Raw genomic sequence first — 8,405 nt, 5'->3', positions numbered from 1 at the left:
AATTACAGGCATTACGAAATAAAAACTTAAATTCCGTAACTCAAACATCCACCATAAAAATAAAATATATATTTATAAAATACTAAAATTAAAATATTTATTTTACATTAATATATTTTCATCTTTCCTAACCAAATATTAACACATATTTTTAGTTATATCAAATAAAAAGACAATGAACCAACATATGTAAACATTCCATTTCATAATTTATATGTGAAGATAGCAGGGTTGCAAGTGATATCTATAAAGTATCCAATATGGTCCGAACGTTACATTGTGTAATTTCTCCCTCACAAAGTTGGAATGGGGAATCTTTCACGCCGTGAAATGGTTTTGATGATAATATCATCTAAAATATGAGGTTTGGAGTTAACTTTTTTTCTCTCTTTTTTCTTTTTTTAAATTTAAAATAAAAATAAAAATGTCCTATATAAATTTAAAAAGTTAGTTTTTTAATTTTTTTTTTATTATTATTTAAATTACAGTTTTTTAATTTTATTATTATTCTTTAAAATTATAAATTTTCTATTTAAAAATAAAATCCTTTCAAATAAAAGTATTAAAACTAAATACTTCTTTATTATATTTTTTTTTTTAAAATAAAAATATTAAAAGTTAAATATTTCTTTATTATAAAGTAAATATTTACTTTTAAATTTAAAAATCATAATTTTTTATTTTATTATTATAATTTAAATTTACAATATGAAGCTTGGATAACTTTCCAACCTATAAAATGCAAAACAATATTTTTTTTAAAATAAATAAATGTTAAATAAATGCTTAATTTTAAATTTAAAAATGAAATTTTCAAATTTTGATTTTCAATTATATCATTATATAAATAAAATCTAATTATATAAAATAAGATTGTTTTTTAAAAAGTAATTTTGAAAGTAAAGTGGTAAGAGGGAAAGAGATATCTTATGTTTTTTAAGAAAACAAAATGTTTAGGTATTTTTGGCCATGATGATAACGATGATGATGATGGTTAACGTCCACTGAGACCAAACTTTGGTCTATCGGACCTAAAGAAACAAATTATTTAGTTTGATTTAAGATTTTATTCCTATGCTCAAAAAGTTTGGAGAGAAGCCTCCCGAACTCACTATAATTTTGACATTGTAGAAGGCTAGGAAGGTCAGTATTGCGACAAAGATTATGAAACTGAGATCTAATGTGGTTGTACGCGGGGCACTCTAAGAGGAAGTGGTTTTCATCCTCGATGTTCCTATTTTCATAGAGATGGCAGATCCTTTCCATCCATGGTGTTTTAGGAACTGCCCAACGACATGTTTCACTATGGAGCTCATGAGAGTTCATTCTAATCTTCGCTATATTAATTTTCTTCTTTGAGCTAGTTAAAACAGAGAGATACTTTTGATCTTTTAGGGTGGGGTTGATGACCTTCTTATAATAACTTAATTTTCTTTTAGCTGCTAAATCTTTCTCATACCGCAATTTTCTTTGAACTTAGAAGTAACAATATTTTTAATGTTATTAATGTTTTGCAAAGCATCATTCTCGTTGATCTCCCAAAGGTTTAACCAGGCCTTTGTGTCTTTATACCGCCCCCACTTGAGCCTTAGGTGGTTTTGGCTAGAATTTAAAGCTAGCTTAGGAAGTCTATGATCTCCTATGTTATTGAGTTTGTGCTTGTACAACAGAAGCCTGGTCATAGCTAGGCTCTCGATAGGGGAAATACCTACTATAAGGAGAATATGATAAGGTGTATTGCTTTTAATTTTCAGGTTATATGTTATAAAACGCTTCTGGATTTGCTCAATCTTTCTCCAGGATTCTCTAGAGACGCTGCAACCCCAAACTTCACATCCATATAAGATAACAGGAGTGACTAAAGTTTCAAAGAGGAACTTCTTTTTATCCCACATTACGAGGTTTGCCATTTTACAATTATTTTCAAGACCAAAATAAGCTTTCCACCCCCCATTAATCCTTTTCTCAATGCTATAGTTCTAGTTGAGCTTGTGATGAATATCAATTCCTAGGTACTTGTAAGAATACACTTCCTCCAAGTTATTATTGTCATACATAAAATTAGCGTAAGTGTCCTTCTTGGATTTGATAATCATAACTTTTGTTTTGTCAATGTTAACAGTCATACCCATGGTAGAGCAGAAATCCTTAAGAAGCCTAAGTTGCTTATCAAGATCAGATGGGTACCTTGCGAGAAGAACAATATTGTTAGCATAGAGAAGAAGGATGATGACTATCCCAGCTAAGATCATGCGAGCACAACCTGTTTCCTCTAAATAACCTTCAAGCTTGTTGATGTAAATGCCACATAGGGTAGGGGAGAGGGGGAAACCTTGTTTAACTCCAATATTACATTTAATATCTTTCGACCACCCCTCATTGATTTTTAGCTTGGAAATTACATTCTCGTATAATCTTATAGCGGCAACTCTCAACTCGAAAGGAACCTTTAGCTCTTCTAATCTATTCCAAAGGTTGTTTCTAGGAACCGTATCGAAAGCCTTTCTAAAGTCCACAAAGCAACAAAAGAGATTGGATTTATCATTACGAAAATCCTCCACAATGATCCTAAGCATAACGAGGTGGTCTGTTGTTGAGTGATGCCTTCTAAAACTCGCTTGGCCTTTAGCCCGCTTACCTTCACTTTCAAGCCATATGCTCAACTTCTTTTCCAAAATAGTACCATATAGCTTGGCTAAGAGAGGGCTGATCATAATGGTCCGATAATTAGAGGGGTTATTTGTATCCCTACTTTTAAAAATAGGGATAATGAAGCTCTCATTCCATGGTTTAGGGAACCCTTGCTTGACTGCTTGATTGAAAAGCTTGTGGATGTGGGGGATGAGGACAAGACCTCCATTTTTTAAGATTTCTGCTTGGTAACCTTCGATATCCTTAGCTTTCCCATTTGCCAGGCATGTAACCCCAAAATCAATGTCTTCTAATGAGAAAACTTCTTTTGTTGTGAGTAGGGCTTCAAAGTTATCCATGACATTTGGAGATTCATAAAGTTTTTTAAGATAGGAATTCCAATCGTGTAAAGAAATTTTATTATTATCTTTAGTTTTCCTAGTCAGAATCTACCTCCAAAATTTCTTAGGATATACCTTAGAGAGGTGTAAGAGATTCTTTTGTCTTTTACGAATGTACTGCCTCTTTTTCCCTTTAGTTAGGGCTTTGTATATTTTTATCTTGCCCATTTTAAGAGATTCATCAACAACTTCCTTAATTGCTCTCCTCGCACTTTTACAATCTTTGTCATACCATGGGTTGCTTTTGCTATTTCTTTTATTATTTGAAACTTCAATTGAGAACTTGTTAATATAATATGTGAGGGTTGTAGTAAAATTATGATAGAGGTCTTCTATGTTGTCTATACTAGATAAAGGAAGAAAATTAGTTCTTAATTCATTTAGAAAGAGATCGTTTTTATTTCTATCAAATATTAGGTTCTTTTGGCTATAAGGATTATTTTCTATGGGATCTCTATGCATGACAAAATTGAGAGTTATAAGTAAAGGCCTATGATCAGAGTCAGGTTCGTGGTCATTTAAGATGTCAAAATTTATTATTTCGTTGTATAAAGGGAGATCAGAAATAACATAGTCTACCACGCTGCTACCAAACCCATGGATGCAGGTCATTTGGCTAGAATTGGGCCACTTCTTTTTATCGTTGCAAATTATGAGATCCTGAGCACTACAAAGTTTGACTAGCTCCGACCCAAACAAATTCTCCCCGAGGTCTTCAGAGCTCCTTTTGTACCTACTAGCCAAAGTAGGGTCTTCGTCTAACCAAAGAGGATTAGGGTTGGAATGATTGCTTAGAATAATAGTTTGGTTGCTTGAAGTTCGAGCATTACAGTCACCTATTAAAAGGATATTACCTTCATTCCTCAGGCTAGAAATATCATTCTCTAAACCATCGTAGGGAATATTTTTATCTAGATTCTTCTTCTTATAGAAGTTAGAATTGATGGGGGGAAATAACATATTGCTATGTAGGTCTTTTTATTATTAATGTCAATGATCTCTATCCAACTATATTGGTTGTAAGGGTCGTTTTTATAAATCCTAGCATGCAGGGAAATGTTCTTCTTAATGTAACAAGCTATTCCCCCAATGCCTCTATGGGAGGATTGCTTGTTCCAGGTAGACCATAACATAAAGCCATCTATGTTAGGGACCTTAGATTCTTCGTGCTCCCAAGTTTACACAAGAAAAATAATATCAACATCATTTGAGATCCAACTTAGCTTGGGTCCTTTGTTCCATGGAAAACCCTGGCAGTTCTAAGAAAGAATCCGGAGCATGTTGAATTGCTATTTATTACTATCTTTTTGGTTTCTATCCCTGATAAAGTTTTTTCTATTTCTGATTATTGCCCATTTTCCTTCCTTCCTAGCTTCTTTTACCTTTTGAACCTCCTTTCTTAATTCTGCTTGATCTTCTGGAATGAGATCTTCATTTATAAATATTCCCGTTCCTTTTAGACTTGAGGTTTTACTAAGTATGTCATACTTATGATCAGTAGAGCTCACCTTTATTCGGATTAGTCTTCCTTTATTCTCAGTTAATTTCCCCAACCTTGTTGCTTCTGTGAGACACATTGTTTCAATTTGTAATCTATTATGTAATTCTGTTTGGGCTATGGCTAAAGTATCCTCATCTACCTCCTCTTTTAAACCGAAGATTATAAGGTTCAAGGCCATTTTGTTACGCTCATGGTTTAATTCTATTAATTTTTTCATTTCATATTTAATTGGTTTGATATCTAATTCATCTACCACATTATTTAGGGTGAGGCGACTATTAACTTTTTCTTCTAGTTCTTTAATCATGTCCTTCATTTTAAAACTCTCTAAAGTATCAACATCTCCTTGCTGGGATGTTGGGTTAGTATCTTGGTTTTGTTTTTCTATAACCTGCAACCTAGTCTCCATTGCCACCATTTTATTCTCTAATAGTTCTAGTTTATTTTCTATTTATTTTTAGATCGTGTCTTCAAGAAATGCAAATTTATTTTCCAGCATGGCTTCTAACTCTTTTTGTAGCTTGACTTCTCTTTCTTCTCTACGTTTCTCTAAAGACTCTATATACTCATAAAGGCCTTGTAGAGTAACTGTGCTAGGTCTGCCTTTGGTAATCTTTGGTAGCTATGGTGAAATATTCATACTTGAAAATATATGAGCAAATATGTATTAGAAAAAGATAAGGAATGTGTGCACCTGATATCAACAAACCTGACTGCAGATCGCACTTGCCCCGGATTGGATTGACTGCAGATCCAAAGGTAAAAACCCACGAGTTTCTAGTCACAACAAATGGCTCGTTATAAAAGATATTAAATTATTACCCCAGAGAGATCGTAAATACATCACCCTAAATTATTACCACAGAGAGATCGTAAATATATCACCCTAAATTATTACCGCAGAGAGATCGTAAAAGATATTAAATTATTACGCAGAGAGATCGTAAATACATCACCCTAAATTATTACTGCAGAGAGATCGTAAATACATCACCCTAAATTATTACCGCAAAGAGATCGTAAATACATCACCCTAAATTATTACGCAGAGAGATTGTAAATTATTACCGCAGAGATAGTAAATACATCATATGCCAAATAATAAAGCAAAGAACATCTGGTGGACACACTTAACACGTAAGGTTATGGGAGATTCTCTCCTAATCCGACATCATTTGGTCAAAGGCTCCTTAACAAAGGAGAAATTTATGGAAATGTCTTGAAAAGAATAAAAAAAATCCATCCAGAGCATATTTCCATATCTCAAGAAACTTCAAGAGAGAAACAAACAAATATTTCCATATCTTAAGAAACTTCAAGAGAGAAACAAACAAGTATGTTAACAAGGGGTGTGAATTGAAGATAGGGGAATTAAATATTAATGGCCAAATCACTAGCTTTAATCCCCTAATGGTGGATGAAGTTTAGCACTCCAACAACTGTTAATTTCCATAACTTAAATGAACCTAGGGGTGTGATTGAAGATAGGTGAATTAAATATTAATGGCCAAATCATGCCAACTATAATTCCCTAATGGTTGATGAAGTCTAGCACTCCAACAACTCTTAATTGCCCAAAATTAAATGAACCTCTCCAAGACAATGAATTCATAGTTATGAAAGATTTCATAGTCAATGAGTGGTGTTATGTGTTGTAAATTTTGCCTAGTGATGACGCAATTTTGTAAGGTATTCACCTACAAAACACTTCTTTTTATTACTCGAAAATATTCTCTTCTAAAAAAGTATTTAAGAAAACTTTGATGAATTAATTCTATAATATATTTGTTACCAACCAAACTCAAAATTATATAATAAAAACACTCTTTCAAATTAAAATAGTAATAATAATAATATTTTTTTTTAAAATATTAAATTATTATTTTTTTATAAAAACAAAATTTTAATTAATTAAAAGTAATTTTAAATTACCCTTTAATACCTAAAAAGTTTTAAACATTTTCAATATAAATAATTAAAAAAAACATAATACAACCAATCTAAAATTAAAAACACAATTTCAACCTAAATACTTAACAAAAATATTATTAAAACAACAATTTAAATATAATAATCCAAACCAATATCTATACATTGAATATCTTATTTACCAATTTTCTAAAATTAAAAAGCAACTTCAAATATCCATATATTGCTTCAAAATAAAAACACAATTTTAACAAATAATTGACAAAATATAGCCTTATTTAAATATTAATAACATTTCTATTAGAAAATAATTTTTCAATCCTACAAAAGAAGAATGAAAAACATAAAATAAATTTATCATTTTTAATTATTAATATTGTTTCTATGTTATGTATTTTAATTAATTTGGATTTAGATAAGAGTGTTTTTTCAGAACGAAAAAATCCATATTGTATTATATAAGGAATATAAAGATTCACAATAAGTACATATGCATATGATTATGAGATATGACCATATAGGTCTGTTCAGAGGGAGAAAACATCGCACATAAGCTATCATCAAGTTTTATGATGTCCATATCCTTGGCATAGGAGACCCTGCACTAATAAAGTCACCTTTAAGAGATACAAGTTCACAAAATGCTTCAGACTGTAAACAAAAACATGGAGAATACCTAATATGAAGATAAGATCAGGCCTATCTTAGTATCTGCTTAATAAAATTAGAATACTAGGGGAGAAAATTCCTGAATAGTGAATATTTCCTCTTCAGCAAATACCTGCACAAACCAAAAACCGGGAGATGAAAGAAGACCCTTTTTTGACAAAGAGTCGGCATGCTGGTTTTGAGCCCTGTTAATGTGATGAATAGAAAATCCTTCCATTCCATCCCAAAAAGACCTGATCCTGTTCAGCCATCCAACGAGGTGAGGCTTGAAAATGTTGATTTTCTTTTCCACAAAGTCCACCATTACCTTTGAATCTCCAAAAATCGAAACAGGCCGAATGTTGAGAAAGGAGCAAAAATATAACAGACCAGCAAGAGCCATCGCTTCAGCTTTGCTGTTTGATCCCTTCCCGCCATTCCAATGGATGCTGAATTGACTGGTTTCATTTACAAGAATATAAACCCCACAACCACAGATTCCACTCTGTTAAGCACCATCGAAAAAGGCCCTTGGGAAAGCTGGAATCGCTTGAGGAATGGAAGAACATGCTTCTTTTTTTATCTTGAGCGGCTTTTTAGGGAGATTGTCATATATGGACACAACATTGGAGAAAATATCCAGAAAAGTGAATTTTCTGTTATTGAAAATGGAATTGTTTCTCCACTTCCAAATGCTCCAAAGGCTGATAATAAACAAAGACCTCCAGATATCTTTTTGCTGGCTCCACCAGAGAAACACATCAATAATAGAGGAGTGAGGCATATGTTGAAAACTATACCAATTCTCCAATGACTGCCATAATTGCTGAGATATCTGACAATTTAAAAATAAATAACATCTGTTTTCCTTTGCTGATCTACACATAGGACAACACCCAGGGCCCTGCCAACCCCGCTTCATCAAGTTTTCCCAGGATAGATTTCTGTTGTGGAACATCAACCAGGCAAAGTAGATCATTTTCGATGGGCATTCAGCTTTCCAAAAAATCACAGGAAAAATAGGATTGTGCGGGGAATCCTTCATCCCAATTAAATTCTGATAAACATCTTTTACTCGGACAAGATTCATCGCCTTTGAATTTTTCCATATAATGCAATCAGATCCCTCCGAGCGAAAAATTCCGCAGTTTCTGAGACTCGTCCTTATGGGCTCCCAATGATTAGCAATATCGTCCGACATCTGCAAATATTCAGCATCTTTCCAAAGAGGGATCGACCCTTGCCAACCAGCGATCAAACTTTCCCAAAAAAAGAAACCTTTTCTGTGAAAAAAG

The sequence above is a fragment of the Pinus tabuliformis genome, chromosome 1_1 (assembly GCF_031772625.1).
Source record: "Pinus tabuliformis cultivar Carrire ecotype Pingquan chromosome 1_1, CPIR1, whole genome shotgun sequence".
Classification (NCBI taxonomy): Eukaryota; Viridiplantae; Streptophyta; class Pinopsida; order Pinales; family Pinaceae; genus Pinus; species Pinus tabuliformis.
The sequence above is the reverse complement of the archived record's forward strand: the minus strand, read 5'-3'. Positions refer to the sequence as shown.